The sequence below is a fragment of the Bombina bombina genome, chromosome 4 (genome assembly GCF_027579735.1).
Source record: "Bombina bombina isolate aBomBom1 chromosome 4, aBomBom1.pri, whole genome shotgun sequence".
NCBI classification, from domain to species: Eukaryota; Metazoa; Chordata; class Amphibia; order Anura; family Bombinatoridae; genus Bombina; species Bombina bombina.
This window is the reverse complement of record NC_069502.1, coordinates 340,694,144-340,710,997: the sequence shown is the minus strand read 5'-3', so window position 1 is coordinate 340,710,997 and position 16,854 is coordinate 340,694,144. Positions and strand designations below refer to the sequence as shown.

The 16,854-nt window shown below is 41.3% G+C and overlaps 1 protein-coding gene across 1 annotated transcript in view; it reads right to left on the bottom strand.

Moving 5' to 3' along the window:
- RSRC1 (arginine and serine rich coiled-coil 1) overlaps positions 1 to 16,854 on the bottom strand; it is a 1,121,477-nt gene that overhangs the window by 83,421 nt on the left and 1,021,202 nt on the right. The window lies entirely within an intron of this gene.

The following is a 16,854-nucleotide window of genomic DNA, read 5'->3' as shown; positions in this document are numbered from 1 at the left end:
AATGAATATAGCTCTTTTTCTGGCTATAAAATTAATCATAAGTCAGAAATACTCTGGATTAATAATAATCAAGATAAACAGATAGATCATCCCTTTTAAACTGTGGAACAAATGAAATACTTGGAAATATATATTTCTAATAAAGACTGGTATACATTAAATTATGCTAAGTTCTTTAAGCAGAATAAAATTTTGCAGGAGAAATGGAGGCCAATCCCAATTTCATTATCCGCCAACGTTAACATTATTGAAACCTTTGTGTTCCCCTGCCTACTATACCTCCAACAAAATTTGCCAATTTTTAATAAAAATTTAGATTTAAAACAATTTGACAAGGAATGTAATATATTTTTGTGGGGGAAAGGAAAGAGCGTCTATCCAAAAAAATTCTCAGTTTGGATAGGGAGTTTGGTGGTTTTGGCCTTCCAGACATCAAACTCTATAATTGGATTAAAATAAGTAAAATAGTGATAGACTGGATCACCGAAAAAAAATCCTGCTCATTTTATAATATAGAGGAGCAGATGAAAAAACTATTTGCACTAAAAGCTATTCTACATATTCCCCTAGCTAAATTGCCCGTGATTGGTCATAATCTGGGTGTTATTAGTAATGTGGTTATTGCATGGCAGAAATTTTACTTAGTGTAAATTTTAACTTTTCTAACTACCTGCCTATTATAGGCAAACCGGAATTCACCCCAGGCCTGAATAATGCTATATTCCAGATGTGGAGACAGAAAGGTCTTTAGTATCTATACTATTTGATTGATAAGGGGACAAAATCTATTAAAACTTTTGACCAGCTCAAAGAGGAGTTTTACTTGTCTTAACACCAGTTTTATGGATATCTACAGATTAGACAATATTCTCAATCAATTCAAACTAGATCAACATACCAGAGAGGATTTAGTCTTAGACAAAAGTTATTCAAAATTTCTAGCTGGAAACCATTCATTTGCAAAATGGCATAAGCTGATTATGAATAGGAATCAGCAAGCTCAACTAGAAATATTTACAACAAAATCACAGAAATTATTCCCGGACCTGTCAATACAAGACATACAAAGCAGTATACAGTTAGTAGGTTATAAGAGTACGACTTGGAAAGAAACCCATAGCTATTTATTAAATCAAGCTTACATAACCCCAAAGTTATTAGCTAAATGGGAGAAAAACTCAAAGGGAGAATGTTATCACTGTCGATCTCCTCAGACAGAAAATCTCCATTGTTTTTTGGTACTGCCCCAAGATTTACCAATTCTGGAAAAAGGTCACCTTTTGGCTTAACAGGTTCATGAGGCAAAGGGTTACTTTTAGCCCTATGAGCAAAATCTTTTTAACCTTTCCTCTTAATCACCTTGCAAGGGAAGACCTCCCCTTAGTAATTACAGCTATTTAACTGTCCAGAAACCGAATTCTCCAACACTGGAAAGCCGCAAAATACCTCAACATCACAGAATTTGTGCAGAAAATGCACACACAACTAATTATAGAACAAGCAAATGTGGTGGTGAATAACAAACAACAAATTAAGTTATTTTGATAAATGGGTGAAAATTATTGTCACGCTACCTCTAGATACACAGAAGCAAATTATGATACCCTTGGTAAGAGAAGCAAGATATAGTTAATAAATCATACGGTGAGATCCCCTTTTCAAGGTATTCTAAAGGAGATGGGTTAAATAGTGTATTAAAAGGAGAGGTTGCGGGGGAGCCCTGCTCTGTGCGGAGTGTCATGTTTATTCTTTGTACAAAGGTTTCTTTTTTTTCTTCTCCCTTTCACTTTCATTTTCGAGAAAATAAAGTCAATATTTCAGAAAGTGTTCCCCAAGACGTTGGTTTGAGAAACAAGACCAATTTCACATTAAAAAATGTTATGTAATGATGTAATGAAGCTGTAGTATGTTTTTTGTCTCTACTGTACATATGGATGTAATGTATTTGGTTGTATTGAACTTTTTCTGTTATCCCTTTTTCTGTTTCAAATTATGTGAAGCTTTACAACCATATGTTATGGATTGATTTACTGATTAATAAATAATAATTTTATATATATATATATATATATATATATATATATATATATATATATATATATATATATATATATATATATATATATATTAGCCAAAAAGAAGTGCACTCTCAGGTCTTTCACAGCAAAGTTACTTTATTTCTTTTTGGCTACTGTTTATTTTCAAAGTTGTATACAGGTAGCCCTCAGTTTACGCCGGGGTTAGGTTCCAGAAGGAATGGTTGTAAATTGAAACTGTTGTAAATTGAAACCCAGTTTATAATGTAAGTCAATGGGAAGTGAGGGAGTTAGGTTCCAGGCCACTCTCAAAATTGGCATAAGTAACACCTAATACATTATTTCTAAAGCTTTGAAATGAAGACTTTAAATGCTAAACAGCATTATAAACCTAATAAAATAATCACACAACACAGAATATATAATTAAACTAAGTTAAATGAACAAAACATTTGCTAAACAGCATTATAAACCTAATAAAATAATCACACAACACAGACTTCACTTGCATTTTTCTGCAAACAGTTCTTTCTATGCATTCCAATCTGGACTGATTTATAGACAGGAAGATCTTGTTCCTTTGATAGCTCAGGTCTGGTTAAACTGATTAATTTCAGCTTGCTTGGCTTTGCGGCAACACAAGCAGACAGCTCCACCTACTGGCTATTTTAATAAATGCACTGCTTCTCAATGCTTTTCAATAGCAGTCACATAACTGGAAAAAAACATAATTTATGCTTACCTGATAAATTCCTTTCTTCTGTAGTGTGATCAGTCCACGGGTCATCATTACTTCTGGGATATTACTCCTCCCCAACAGGAAGTGCAAGAGGATTCACCCAGCAGAGCTGCATATAGCTCCTCCCCTCTACGTCACTCCCAGTCATTCGACCAAGGACCAACGAGAAAGGAAAAGCCAAGGGTGAAGTGGTGACTGGAGTATAAATTAAAAAATATTTACCTGCCTTAAAAACAGGGCGGGCCGTGGACTGATCACACTACAGAAGAAAGGAATTTATCAGGTAAGCATAAATTATGTTTTCTTCTGTTAAGTGTGATCAGTCCACGGGTCATCATTACTTCTGGGATACCAATACCAAAGCAAAAGTACACGGATGACGGGAGGGATAGGCAGGCTCTTTATACAGAAGGAACCACTGCCTGAAGAACCTTTCTCCCAAAAATAGCCTCCGATGAAGCAAAAGTGTCAAATTTGTAAAATTTGGAAAAAGTATGAAGCGAAGACCAAGTTGCAGCCTTGCAAATCTGTTCAACAGAGGCCTCATTCTTGAAGGCCCAAGTGGAAGCCACAGCTCTAGTAGAATGAGCTGTAATTCTTTCAGGAGGCTGCTGTCCAGCAGTCTCATAAGCTAAACGAATTATGCTACGAAGCCAAAAGGAAAGAGAGGTAGCGGAAGCTTTTTGACCTCTCCTCTGCCCAGAGTAAATGACAAACAGAGAAGACGTTTGTCGAAATTCCTTAGTTGCCTGTAAGTAAAATTTTAGAGCACGGACTACATCCAGGTTGTGCAGTAGACGTTCCTTCTTTGAAGAAGGATTTGGGCATAAAGAAGGAACAACAATCTCTTGATTGATATTCCTGTTAGTAACTACCTTAGGTAAGAACCCAGGTTTAGTACGCAGGACTACCTTATCCGAATGAAAAATCAAATAAGGAGAATCACAATGTAAGGCTGATAATTCAGAGACTCTTCGAGCCGAGGAAATAGCCATTAAAAATAGAACTTTCCAAGATAACAACTTTATATCAATGGAATGAAGGGGTTCAAACGGAACGCCCTGTAAAACATTAAGAACAAGGTTTAAACTCCATGGTGGAGCAACAGTTTTAAACACAGGCTTAATCCTGGCCAAAGCCTGACAAAAAGCCTGGACGTCAGGAACTTCTGACAGACGTTTGTGTAACAGAATGGACAGAGCTGAGATCTGTCCCTTTAAAGAACTAGCAGATAAACCCTTTTCTAAACCTTCTTGTAGAAAAGACAATATCCTAGGAATCCTAACCTTACTCCAAGAGTAACCTTTGGATTCACACCAATATAGGTATTTACGCCATATCTTATGGTAAATCTTTCTGGTAACAGGTTTCCTAGCCTGTATTAAGGTATCAATAACTGACTCAGAAAACCCACATCTTGATAAAATCAAGCGTTCAATTTCCAAGCAGTCAGCTTCAGAGAAGTTAGATTTTGATGTTTGAAGGGACCCTGTATCAGAAGGTCCTGATTCAGAGGTAGAGACCAAGGTGGACAGGATGACATGTCCACCAGGTCTGCATACCAAGTCCTGCGTGGCCACGCAGGTGCTATTAGAATCACTGATGCTCTCTCTTGTTTGATTCTGGCAATCAATCGAGGAAGCAACGGGAAGGGTGGAAACACGTAAGCCATCCTGAAGTCCCAAGGTGCTGTCAGAGCATCTATCAGGACTGCTCCTGGATCCCTGGATCTGGACCCGTAACGAGGAAGCTTGGCGTTCTGTCGAGACGCCATGAGATCTATCTCTGGTTTGCCCCAACGTCGAAGTATTTGGGCAAAGACCTCCGGATGAAGTTCCCACTCCCCCGGATGAAAAGTCTGACGACTTAAGAAATCCGCCTCCCAGTTCTCCACTCCCGGGATGTGGATTGCTGACAGGTGGCAAGAGTGAGACTCTGCCCAGCGAATTATCTTTGATACTTCCATCATAGCTAGGGAGCTTCTTGTCCCTCCCTGATGGTTGATGTAAGCTACAGTCGTGATGTTGTCCGACTGAAACCTGATGAACCCCCGAGTTGTCAACTGGGGCCAAGCCAGGAGGGCATTGAGAACTGCTCTCAATTCCAGAATGTTTATTGGCAGGAGACTCTCCTCCTGACTCCATTGTCCCTGAGCCTTCAGAGAATTCCAGACGGCACCCCAACCTAGAAGGCTGGCGTCTGTTGTAACAATTGTCTAGTCTGGTCTGCTGAATGGCATCCCCCTGGACAGATGTGGCCGAGAAAGCCACCATAGAAGAGAATTTCTGGTCTCTTGATCCAGATTCAGAGAAGGGGATAAGTCTGAGTAATCCCCATTCCACTGACTTAGCATGCACAGTTGCAGTGGTCTGAGGTGTAAGCGTGCAAAGGGTACTATGTCCATTGCCGCTACCATTAAGCCGATTACCTCCATGCATTGAGCCACTGACGGGTGTTGAATGGAATGAAGGGTGCGGCAAGCACTTTGAAGTCTTGTTAGCCTGTCCTCTGTCAGGTAAATCTTCATTTCTACAGAATCTATAGGAGTCCCCAGGAAGGGAACTCTTGTGAGTGGAACGAGTGAACTTTTCTTTTCGTTCACCTTCCATCCATGTGACCTTAGAAATGCCAGCACTAACTCTGTATGAGACTTGGCAGTTTGAAAGCTTGAAGCTTGTATCAGAATGTCGTCTAGGTATGGAGCTACCGAGATTCCCCGCGGTCTTAGTACCGCCAGAAGAGCACCCAGAACCTTTGTGAAGATTCTTGGAGCTGTAGCCAATCCGAATGGAAGAGCCACAAACTGGTAATGCCTGTCTAGGAAGGCAAACCTTAGGTACCGATAATGATCTTTGTGAATCGGTATGTGAAGGTAAGCATCTTTTAAATCTACAGTGGTCATGTACTGACCTTCTTGGATCATAGGTAAAATTGTCCGAATAGTCTCCATCTTGAACGATGGAACTCTTAGGAATTTGTTTAGGATCTTTAAGTCCAGGATTGGTCTGAAAGTTCCCTCTTTTTTGGGAACCACAAACAGATTTGAGTAAAACCCCTGTCCCTGTTCTGATCGTGGAACTGGATGGATTACTCCCATTAACAAGAGCTCTTGTACGCAGCGTAGAAACGCCTCTTTCTTTGTCTGGATTGTTGACAATCTTGACAGATGAAATCTCTCTCTTGGAGGAGAGTATTTGAAGTCCAGAAGGTATCCCTGAGATATTATCTCTAGCGCCCAGGGATCCTGAACATCTCTTGCCCAAGCCTGGGCGAAGAGAGAAGTCTGCCCCCCACTAGATCCGATCCCGGATCGGGGGCCCTCAATTCATGCTGTTTTAGGGGGCAGCAGCAGGTTTCCTAGTCTGCTTGCCCTTGTTCCAGGACTGGTTAGGTTTCCAGCCTTGTCTGTAGCGAGCAACAGCTCCTTCCTGTTTTGGTGCAGAGGAAGTTGATGCTGCTCCTGTTTTGAAATTACGAAAGGAACGAAAATTAGACTGTCTAGTCTTGGCTTTGGCTTTGTCCTGAGGCAGGGCATGGCCTTTACCTCCTGTAATGTCAGCGATAATCTCTTTCAACCCGGGCCCGAATAAGGTCTGCCCTTTGAAAGGTATATTAAGCAATTTAGACTTAGAAGTAACATCAGCTGACCAGGATTTTAGCCACAGCGCCCTGCGTGCCTGAATGGCGAATCCTGAATTCTTCGCCGTAAGTTTAATAAGATGTACTACGGCCTCCGAAATGAATGAATTAGCTAGTTTAAGGACTCTAAGCCTGTCCGTAATGTCGTCCAGAGTAGCTGAACCAATGTTCTCTTCCAGAGACTCAATCCAGAATGCCGCTGCAGCCGTGATCGGCGCAATGCATGCAAGGGGTTGCAATATAAAACCTTGTTGAACAAACATTTTCTTAAGGTAACCCTCTAACTTTTTATCCATTGGATCTGAAAAAGCACAGCTATCCTCCACCGGGATAGTGGTACGCTTAGCTAAGGTAGAAACTGCTCCCTCCACCTTAGGGACCGTTTGCCATAAGTCCCTTGTGGTGGCGTCTATTGGAAACATTTTTCTAAATATCGGAGGGGGTGAGAACGGCACACCGGGTCTATCCCACTCCTTAGTAACAATTTCAGTAAGTCTCTTAGGTATAGGAAAAACCTCAGTACTCGTCGGTACCGCAAAATATTTATCCAACCTACACATTTTCTCTGGTATTGCAACTGTGTTACAATCATTCAGAGCCGCTAACACCTCCCCTAGTAATACACGGAGGTTTTCCAGTTTAAATTTAAAATTTGAAATATCTGAATCCAGTCTGTTTGGATCAGAACCGTCACCCACAGAATGAAGTTCTCCGTCCTCATGTTCTGCCACCTGTGACGCAGTGTCTGACATGGCCCTAATATTATCAGCGCACTCTGTTCTCACCCCAGAGTGATCACGCTTACCTCATAGTTCTGGTAATTTAGCCAAAACCTCAGTCATAACAGTAGCCATATCCTGTAATGTGATTTGTAATGGCCGCCCAGATGTACTCGGCGCTACAATATCACGCACCTCCCTCTGAGCGGGAGATGTAGGTACTGACACGTGAGGCGAGTTAGTCGGCAAAACTCTCCCCTCGTTGTTTGGTGAAATTTGTTCAATTTGTACAGATTGATTTTTATTTAAAGTAGCATCAATACAGTTAGTACATAAATTTCTATTGGGCTCCACTTTGGCATTGCAACAAATGACACAGGTATCATCCTCTGAATCAGACATGTTTAACACACTAGCAAATAAACTTGCAACTTGGAAATACAATTCAATTAGAATAATATTAAAACGTACTGTGCCTTTAAGAAGCACAGAAGATCTATGACAGTTGAAAATTAATAAATTGAAACAGTTATAGCCTCAATCCTTGTAAACAACACAACTTTAGCAAAGGTTTAATCCCATTAGCAAAGATAACAAATTCTGAAAGCAGGAAACAAATTACAGAATAAACGTTTTTTATCTCAGTCAAACTATAATTCTCACAGCTCTGCTGAGAGAAATTACCTCCCTCAAAAAAAGTTTTGAAGACCCCTGAGCTCTGTAGAGATGAACCAGATCATGCAGGGAATACAATGAGTTGCTGACTGAAATATTTGATGCATAGTAAAAGCGCCAAAAAAACGGCCCCTCCCCCTCACACACAGCAGTGAGGGAGAACAGAAACTGTCAGAAAACAGATTAAGCAACTGCCAAGTGGAAAAATAGTGCCCAAACATTTATTCACTCAGTACCTCAGCAAATGAAAACGATTTTACATTCCAGCAAAAACGTTAAACATAATCTCTAGTTATTAAACAGCTTTATGTATTTCTTACAGTGTAATTCTAGTGAAGTACCATTCCCCAGAATACTGAAGTGTAAAGTATACATACATGACATTATATCGGTATGGCAGGATTTTCTCATCAATTCCATTGTCAGAAAATAAAAACTGCTACATACCTCTATGCAGATTCATCTGCCCGCTGTCCCCTGATCTGAAGTTTACCTCTCCTCAGATGGCCGAGAAACAGCAATATGATCTTAACTACTCCGGCTAAAATCATAACAAAAACTCTGGTAGATTCTTCTTCAAACTCTGCCAGAGAGATAATAACACACTCCGGTGCTATTTTAAAATAACAAACTTTTGATTGAAGATATAAAACTAATTATAATCACCATAGTCCTCTCACACATCCTATCTAGTCGTTGGGTGCAAGAGAATGACTGGGAGTGACGTAGAGGGGAGGAGCTATATGCAGCTCTGCTGGGTGAATCCTCTTGCACTTCCTGTTGGGGAGGAGTAATATCCCAGAAGTAATGATGACCCGTGGACTGATCACACTTAACAGAAGAAAAGGTTGCTATTCTGAAACGGTGTAAATTGAACCGTTGTAAAACGAGGGCCACCTGTATATATATATATATATATATATATATATATATATATATATATAAAGATTATTATACAGCAATGCTTCTCAGAACTCCATGTCAGTCAAGGCATTTACTTAATACAAGATAACATACACCAAAATCCATATATACCCATGGCATTCACTGAAAAAATAGAGAAGTTAGAGATTTTTTGACAAGTAAACATTTGTGAAGAAATATTATCAAGGGACATAAAATCAAAGATACGAGAACACTTCTCCACTATAAATGAGGGCAAGTCCTCCACACCACTTGTGCGACACTTCATAGAGAAGCACAATGGTAGAATTGATATGTTCAAGTGGTGTGCTATTTAGAGGGTGAACAAACCAAAAAGGGGTGGAGATGTGGATAAACTGCTGGCTAAAAGGGAATTTTTTTTGATGTTTCATTTGAAGACCAGAGTGCCAGAGGGCCTAAACTCAAGATGCGATCTAATCAACTATTGGGAGTAATTTTGCCTCCCTCCGCATCATCGGGGGCACTTTGGCAATCAGGCCGTCCAAGTATAAGTGGTTATTGCATCCATTATACTGTTCATAAAATGTTTTTATATGTATATATGTGTTTTCCAAATTATCATGTATCTGAGTACATTCTGTTAAATTGTACCCATTTCATCTTACATCTGGGTATATTCTTTTGTACTGTATTTCTTCATTATTAGATACTACTTTTTGTATGTCTTAACTATGGTTGCATATATTCTCCTGATTAGAAACTGTTTAAGGGTTGCCGAATACTATTGTAATATGAGCCAACCTATAAGGAGTCAAATATGTTATCTACTAGTACTAAAGCCCGTGTACACGGGCCATTTTTTGCAGTACAGCGGTCCCACCCCTTGCTCTCTCCCCCCTCTCTTTTGCTCTCTCTTCCCCCCTCTCCTTTGCTCTCTCTCTCCCCTCTTTTGCTCTCTCTCTCTCCCCTCTTTTGCTCTCTCTCTCTCCCCTCTTTGGCTCTCTCTCTCCCCTCTTTTGCTCTCTCCCTCCTTTCTTTTGCTCTCTCTCCCTCTTTGGCTCTCCCCCCCACTCTTTGGCTCTCCTCCCCCCCTCTTTGGCTCTCCCCCCCCTCTTTGGCTCTCTCCCCTCTTTTGCTCTCTCTCCTCTTTGGCTCTCCCCCCCCCCTTTTGCTCTCTCCCCCCCTTTGGCTCTCTCCCCCCCCCCTTTGGCTCTCTCCCCCCCCCCTTTGGCGCTCTCTCCCCCCCCCTTTGGCGCTCTCTCCCCCCCCCTTTGGCGCTCTCTCCCCCCTCTTTGGCTCTCTCCCCTCTTTTGCTCTCTCTCCTCTTTGGCTCTCTTTCCTCTTTGGCTCTCTCTCTCCCCCCTCTTTGGCTCTCCCCTCCCCTTTGCCCCCTCCCCTCTTTGGCTCTCCCCCCCCTCTTTTGCTCTCTCTCTCCCCCCTCTTTGGCTCTGCCCCCCCTCTTTGGCTCTCTCTCACCCCTCTTTGGCTCTCTCTCCCCCCTCTTTGGCTCTCTCTCCCCCCTCTTTGGCTCTCTTCTTTGGCTCTCTTTCCTCTTTGGTTATCTCTCTCCCCCCTCTTTGGCTCTCCCCCCCTTAAGCTCTCTCCCCCCCTTTGGCTCTCTCCCCCCCCTTCTTTGGCTCTCCCCCCCCCCCCTCTTTGGCTCTCTCTCCTTTTTTGCTCTTTTTCCTCTTTGGCTCTCCCCCCCCCCTTCTCTTTGGCTCTCCCCCCCCTTCTCTTTGGCTCTCCCCCCCCTTCTCTTTGGCTCTCCCCCCCCTTCTCTTTGGCTCTCTCCCCCCCTTCTCTTTGGCTCTCTCCCCCCCTTCTCTTTGGCTCTCTCCCCCCCTTCTCTTTGGCTCTCTCCCCCCCCTTCTCTTTGGCTCTCTCCCCCCCTTCTCTTTGGCTCTCCCCCCCTTCTCTTTGGCTCTCCCCCCCCCTTCTCTTTGTCTCTCTCTCCCCTTCTCTTTGTCTCTCTCTTCCCTCTTTGGCTCTCTCTCCCCCCCCCTCTTTGGCACTTCTCCACCCCTCTCCTGCTCCCTCTCTGGCTCTGTCTTGAAGTCTTCACATCGCGGGGCCACGCCCCATCGCTGCGGCACCCGCCCGGCCACGCCCATCGCGACGCCCGGCCACGCCCCCATCGCAACGCTCCCGTCGGCTCTCCCCCCCCCCCCTCTTTGGCTCTCTCTCCCCCCTCTTTGGCTCTCTCTCCTTTTTTGCTCTTTTTCCTCTTTGGCTCTCCCCCCCCTTCTCTTTGGCTCTCCCCCCCCCTTCTCTTTGGCTCTCCCCCCCCCTTCTCTTTGGCTCTCCCCCCCCCCTTCTCTTTGGCTCTCCCCCCCCCTTCTCTTTGGCTCTCTCCCCCCCTTCTCTTTGGCTCTCTCCCCCCCTTCTCTTTGGCTCTCTCCCCCCCTTCTCTTTGGCTCTCCCCCCCCTTCTCTTTGTCTCTCTCTTCCCCCTTTGGCTCTCTCTCCCCCCCTCTTTGGCACTTCTCCACCCCTCTCCTGCTCCCTCTCTGGCTCTGTCTTGAAGTCTTCACATTGCGGGACCCCGCCCGGCCACGCCCCATCGCGGCGGCACCCGCCCAGCCACGCCCATCGCGACGCCCGGCCACGCCCCCATCGTAACGCTCCTGTCGGCCATAAACAGCTGTGAGGTCTGGGGAGCGCGTGGCCGCTTCTCACGCAGCACACCTCACAGCTGTTGAGTAGCTTGCACTCCATATCTCTTGCCACAGGCTGTTTCAATCAGCTTACCTCGCTCTCCCCAGACCTCACAGCTGTTTGTGTACCTCGCGCTCCCTATCTCAAGGCCAAGTGTTTGTCTCTACTGCGCATGACGGCTTCAGACAAACACTTGGCCTTTTATAATATAGGATGTTAGTACGCTAGTGGCTATTTTCCGCTTTTAGTGGATTCTTATAATCCTTTTGTGAATTAACATTTAGTGGTGGACTATCAAGGGTTAAATCTTTGCAGTCCGTACTAGGCATTTCAATTAATGAGATGGTGATGCACATCTTCCTGTTCAACAATAGCATTGCTTTTTAGGGTATTTTAGACTTTGAGAAGTGCACACATGTTAGGCTATGAATACAGCTGAACGCTGAAACGTGTAAGCCTGCTGTGCTGCGTATCCTATCCTTTTTTGTATACTTGGTTGGCTGCTGCCATCATTTTTAAACATAACATTAAATATGAAGTTTTATATTATGATCTGTAGCCCAAAGTTATATACATATAACCAAACATCCTTAAAACCTTGTTTATTACATTTATAATAAAAATATACATTTTAAACACATTTAGGAAAACTGAAAGCTCTTTCAAGCTCCTTTACAAAAAATACTTGTTTAAGTAAGTGTCAAAATTCACATTTTATTACCAAAACACTATCAGCTAGATTACGAGTTTTGCGTTAGAGGCTGTGCAGTGCTAACGAGCAGTATATGCTCACCGCTCACTTCAGCGCTGGTATTACGAGTTTTTACAACCCAGACAAGAAGTGAGCGTTGAGCAAAATTTTGCTCCTTACCGCACTCCAATACCAGCGCTGCTTACGCTAGTGCTTTCCCCATAGGAGTCAACGGGGAGAGCCGGCTGAAAAAAAAGTCTAACACCTGCCAAAAAGCAGCGTAAAGCTCCTTAACGCAGCCCCATTGATTCCTATGGGGAAATACATTTTATGTCTACACTTAACACCCTAACATGAACCCCCGAGTCTAAACACCCCTAATCTTACACTTATTAACCCCTAATCTGCCGCCCCCAACATCGCTGCAACCTACATTATATTATTAACCCCTAATCTGCCGCCCCAACGTCGTCGCCACTATATTAAAGTTATTAAACCCTAAACCTAAGTCTAACCCTAAACCTAACACCCCCTATCTTAAATATAATTTAAATAAATATAAATAAAATTACTATAATTAACTTAATTATTCCTATTTAAAACTAAATATTTACCTATAAAATAAACCCTAAGCTAGCTACAATATAACTAATAGTTACATTGTATCTAGCTTAGGGTTTATTTTTATTTTACAGGCAAGTTTGTATTTATTTTAACTAGGTACAATAGTCATTAAATTTTTATTAACTTTTTAATAACTACCTAGTTAAAATAAATACAAAAGTACCTGTACAATAAAACCTAACCTAAGTTACAATTACACCTAACACTACACTACAATTAAATTATTTCCCTAAATTAAATGCAATTAAATTAAATTATCTAAAGTACAAAAAAACTAAACACTAAATTACAGAAAATAATAAACAAATTACAAGATTTTTAAACTAATTACACCTAATCTAATCTCCCTAACAAAATAAAAAAGCCCCCACAAAATAAAAAAGCCCTACCCTACACTAAATTACAATAGCCCTTAAAAGGGCCTTTTGCAGGGCATTGCCCCGAAGTAATCAGCTCTTTTACCTGTAAAAAAAAATAAAAATCCCCCCCAACATTAAAACCCACCACCCACACAACCAACCCTACTCTAAAACCCACCCAATACCCCCTTAAAAAAAAACTAACACTAGCCCCTTGAAGATCACCTTACCGGGAGAAGTCTTCATCCAACCGGGCCGAAGTCCTCAACGAAGCCGGAAGAAGTCTTCATCCAAGCTGGGTGAAGTGGTTCTCCAGATGGGCAGAAGTCTTCATCCAGACGGCATCTTCTATCTTCATCCATCTGGCGTGGAGCGGGTCCATCTTCAAGACATCCGACGTGGAGCATCCTCTTCAATTGACGGCTAACAAAGAATGAAGGTACCTTTAAGTGACGTCATCCAAGATGGCGTCCCTTCAATTCCGATTGGCTGATAGAATTCTATCAGCCAATCGGAATTAAGGTAATCAGTCAATAGGATTGAGCTCGCATTCTATTGGCTGAATTCTATCAGCCAATCGGAATTGAAGGGACGCCATCTTGGATGACGTCACTTAAAGGTACCTTCATTCTGTGTTAGCCGTTGATTGAAGAGGATGCTCCTCGTCGGATGTCTTGAAGATGGACCCGCTCCGTGCCGGATGGATGAAGATAGAAGATGCCGGATGGATGAAGATAGAAGATGCCGTCTGGATGAAGACTTCTGCCCGTCTGGAGGACCACTTCGCCTGGCTTGGATGAAGACTTCTCCCGGCTTCGTTGAGGACTTCGGCCTGGTTGGATGAAGAATTCTCCCGGTAAGGTGATCTTCAAGGGGTTAGTGTTAGGTTTTTTTAAGGGGGTATTGGGTGGGTTTTAAAGTAGGGTTGGTTGTCTGGGTGGTGGGTTTTAATGTTGGGGGCATTTGTAATTTTTTTTACAGGCAAAAGAGCTGATTACTTTGGGGCAATGCCCTGCAAAAGGCCCTTTTAAGGGCTATTGTAATTTAGTGTAGGTTAGGGCTTTTTTTATTTTGGGGGGGCTTTTTTATTTTGTTAGGGAGATTAGACTAGGTGTAATTAGTTTAAAAATCTTGTAATTTGTTTATTTTTCTGTAATTTAGTGTTTGTTTGTTTTTGTACTTTAGATAATTTAATGTAATTGTATTTAATTGTATTTAATTTAGGGAAATAATTTAATTGTAGTGTTAGGTGTAATTGTAACTTAGGTTAGGTTTTATATTACAGGTGCTTTTGTATTTATTTTAACTAGGTAGTTATTAAATAGTTAATAACTATTTAATAACTATTGTACCTAGTTAAAATAAATACAAACTTGCCTGTAAAATAAAAATAAACCCTAAGCTAGATACAATGTAACTATTAGTTATATTGTAGCTAGCTAAGGGTTTATTTTATTGGTAAGTATTTAGTTTTAAATAGGAATAATGTAGTTAATGATAGTAATTTTATTTATATTTATTTAAATTATATTTAAGTTAGGGGGGTGTTAGAGTTAGACTTTTAGGGGTTAATAACTTTAATAGAGGGGCGGAAGATTAAAGGTTAATAAATGTAGGTAGGTGGCGTCGATGTTAGGGCCAGCAAATTAGGGGTTAATAATATTTAACTAATGTTTGCGATGCGGGAGTGCGGGCGTCTTGACAGGAGAGGGTGTACCGCTCACTTTTTGGCAGACTCGTAATACCGGCGCTATGCAAGTCCCATTGAAAAAATAGGATACGCAATTTACGTAAGTGGATTTGCAGTATTTCCAAGTCTGGCCAAAAAAGTGAGCGGTACACCTATACCTTCAAGACTCGTAATACCAGCGGGCGTTAAAAAGCAAGCCTAACGCACAACTCGTAATCTAGCCGTATATTTTGAGAATGTTTCTATAGAATATTATACAGCAATGCTTTTCAGAACTCAATGTTAGCCAAGGCATTCACTGAATAAAAGATAACAGATACCAAAATCCATATATACCCATGGCATTCACTGGAAAAAAAAAAGAAGTTAGAGATTTTTTGCCAAGTAAACATTTGTGAAGAAATATTATCAACTGACAAAATAATAATTTTTTTCTTCCTATATTTTGGAGGATTGAAGTACAATTTATCAACTTGTTGAAAGGCCTGAATTGCAGACTAATTTGTCCGCCAGCATAAAATACATCATTACCTATTAGTCGTATTTGTATTCAGGATTTATCAGGGATTAACAGACTGAAATTGACAGCTAGAATAAAATTACTCAAGGGAGACAGCAGGATGGATCAACAAAAATCAACAAGTAAATGTTTGAGTAATGTCAATGACATTAATATGGTAGCAATGGTCTATTACTAAGTAAAAACCATTAGCTTCTGTTGTGTTTTTTTGACAAACACATTATTGATAGATAAAATGACTTTCATATGATGTTTGTCAGATGTCAGTAGAAAGATATATATTTCATAGTAAAATAAAAAATAATGGATTGAGAAAGCTAGGAAGCTGCAGAAATCAATGCTTATCCCGTTAAAGTCAGTTTAGTAAGAATGAAAAACAAGACATAACTCGCGTCTTGTTCAGAAAACATTTTATGTGATGATATTTATGTCAGTCAAAATACTTTTGTTAGGAAGCAAGGAAATTTAGATTTATGACAATATATACTTGAATTCATTTATTAACTGAATTTGCTTACTGAATATATTAACAATATAGGTAAAGAAATCCTACAGCTTGTTAAAGGAACAGTTAACATCTTGAGATTTTTTATATAAAATGTTTAGTTATGTATAGGAAAACAACTTTGCAATATACTTTATTTTGCTCCATTTTCATGTAATTTAGCTCTGATATTTGAGAAATGTATATTTCCCAGAACTTAAACTGCTCCCTGTTGGCTTCTAAAGGTTAACCCTGCTACATATATGTCCCTATTTGGCTTTATCAGATAACTGCAAAACAATTCACATTATACTAAAATTATGAATGTGATTAGCCTTGTTGTCTGTGGACTAAAACCCAGATTGGCTCCTCCAAATAAGGCAAATGGTGGGTGGAGTTTGGCTATTGAAAACCAATTACAGTAAAAAGGATGTTAATTTATTTAAAAAAAATTAAGAGTTGGTTTATATTTTATTCTATAGCAACACAACAGACATGTAATTACAGGGTGTTTACTGTCCCTTAAATATTACAAATCATTGCATCTTTAGCATGAATGCAGCTTAAAAACAAACATAGGGGCCCATTTATCAAGCTCCGGATGGCGCTTGAGGGCCTGTGTTTCTGGCGAGCCTGCAGGCTCACCAGAAACAGCAGTTATGAAGCAGTGGTCTAAAGACCGCTGCTCCATAACCCTGTCTGCCTGCTCTGAGCAGGCGGACACACATTTCCGAAAATCAACCCGATCGAGTACGATCGGGTTGATTGACACCTCCCTACTGGCGGTCGCGAATCTGCATGGGGCAGCGTTGCACCAGCAGCTCACAAGAGCTGCTGGTGCAATGCTGAATACAGAGAGCGAATTGCTCTCCGCATTCAGGGAGGTCTGGCGGACCTGATACACACTGTCGGATCAGGTCCGCCAGACCTTTGATAAATATCCCCCATAATATCAAATTAGAGATGTAAGAACTACTAGAGCCCCAGGATAAATAAAGTGGTAAATTTCTCCTTAACAATATTCACTATGAACACACACAAAAAAATCTATCATACCTTTGTCCATGTCTTTTTCTCCCTCTCTTTCTGTAGGTGCATATTTCTGCTTCTCCCTCTCTCTCTGTAGGCCCCATACATCA